A 2,179-nucleotide genomic window follows, 5' to 3' on the forward strand; every position below is an offset into this window, starting at 1 on the left:
AGCAGTGTTACTGGTGAGTTCGAGATGTGAGCATACACACATGACGCTGTGTGTCTGATAGAGTAAGTGTGAGTATTGGCCCTAGGTACGTTACACCTGTTGGGTCTCCTTGCTCAAACCTCAGCTCTGGTCTTTCTAACATCATCAGAAGAGACAGAACATATGAGTAATGCATAATCCAGCATTCGGATACCATGGTCCTTCCTCCTCACCTGCACACTCTTTTAAGTGTCTGAACCAATCCTCTCTCTGTCCTCCTGCTTCTCACTGCGTGTTTTAAATTTGCTGAGTTAATCATATGCTTTGTGAATCTTAATTTGTTCTATGAACATTTCTGTTCAGAATCCTTTGCTATAGTTTATCTAGAAGTGTATTTGGAGGAACCATTGCATCAACAACATTGCTCACAAGATAGCAGTTATAAATCACCTAAAAATTATCTATATAAACTTTGTGAATTAAGCTGAATTCAACCGTATTCAGTTCTCTCTGCATGCAACAGATATTTAGTTTGCTTCTGCCTCTAGACTCTCTCTTCAACTATTGAATGAGCTTGACTTGACTTTATTGCTTAACTTTCCTATACATGTTCTCTTTTTTAGGTTTAACCATCATGTCTATATTCAGTGGCACCCACTACCAACCACCCTTCTTCCTTCTTTCAGGAATCCCAGGGCTGGAGGAGTGTCGTACCTGGATCTCCATCCCATTGAGCACGATGTATGTGATTTCCATCCTGGGGAACAGCATCATCATTCACATAATGCACAAGAATCCCAGCCTTCATGAGCCTCAGTATGTATTCTTGTCCATGTTGGCAGCCACTGACACAGGTATGTCAGCATCTACACTGGTTACTGTACTTAATGTCTTCCTTCTCAACCACCGAGAGATTGAATTCCATGGTTGCCTGGTCAAGATGTTCTTCATCCACACCTTCTCTTCCATGGAGTCAGCCATCCTTCTGGCCATGGCCTTTGACCGCTTTGTGGCCATACGCAACCAACTGCGCTACACGATGATCCTGACCCATTGACGCATTACTCAGATGGGATTGGCTGCTGTGGCTTGAGGAGTGACGCTGATGGCCCCTTTGCCCATCCTGCTCAAACGGCTTCCCTTCTGCAAGAGCATCATCCTATCTCACTCATTCTGCTTCCACCCTGACGTGATGAAGCTAGCTTGTGGGTCTACTAGTGTGAACATTATCTATGGGCTGACCTTGGTTCTCTGCTCCTTTGGTGTTGACTCTGTCTTTATTGTCCTGTCTTATGCTTTGATCTTGAAGACAGTTCTAGGCATTGCTTCCAGAGAGGGGAAGCTTAAGGCACTCAACACTTGTGTCTCCCATATTGTCACTGTCCTCATTTTCTACGTCCCACTTATTGCCTTAGCCCTGATCCACACAATAGGCAGGTACCACTCCCCTCTCCCCCATGTCACCATGTCCAACATTTTCCTTTTCCTCACACCTGTACACAATCCTTTGGTTTATAGTGTTAAAACAAAACAGATTAGAAATGTGCTATGTAGACTGCAGTTAAGGTAAGATGATAGAACAAAGTGAGAGCTCTTCGAGGAACTGATTGAAAGATACCGGGGATATGGAAAATAGAAGGAGGAACAGACATTCTTTTCCTCTGTGCTAAAGTACCTCTTTTGGTATACCTCTGTATGGTATTACTACAATCTTTCTGGAAATATAAGATTCCCTTCTAGTTTTAAATATTATATCAGGAAAGATATTTCTAAAACCACTTTCACCCTCACTTTATCTTTCTCATTCCTAGAGTTCACACCACTTACCTATGAGCCCCACTTCAAACTAAACGGTCCTACAAATATTTTCTACACAAGAATCCCTCATATACAGCTATAGGGTTCAAAGTTGATTTAAAATAAGATATTTATATTGTTATACAGACATTTATTATCTTTGGGAACTTTGAGATATTGTAGAGGAAATATTCCAAATTAGAGAAAAGAGGGTTTATTTACATAGTTTTTATTTAAATCTATTTATATTTTATGTTTTTTTCTGAAACTGTCCCAATATAAGCCTCATCTAACACAAAAATTCAGTGAGATATTAAAGCAAAAGTATAACAAAGCAATGTACCTAAAATTTGTCATTTATGTAATGTATACTAGATTTCCCCAGGTTGTATTAAATTGTACC

The 2,179-nt window shown here is 40.3% G+C and overlaps 1 pseudogene; it reads left to right on the plus strand.

Annotated features, from left to right (window-relative positions):
* Nucleotides 1-613: 613 nt before the first annotated feature.
* On the plus strand, nucleotides 614-1,549 carry LOC124225509 (olfactory receptor 51I2-like; annotated as a pseudogene).
* The last annotated feature ends 630 nt before the right edge of the window (nucleotides 1,550-2,179 follow it).

This window comes from Equus quagga, chromosome 14, assembly GCF_021613505.1.
Source record: "Equus quagga isolate Etosha38 chromosome 14, UCLA_HA_Equagga_1.0, whole genome shotgun sequence".
NCBI lineage: Eukaryota > Metazoa > Chordata > Mammalia > Perissodactyla > Equidae > Equus > Equus quagga.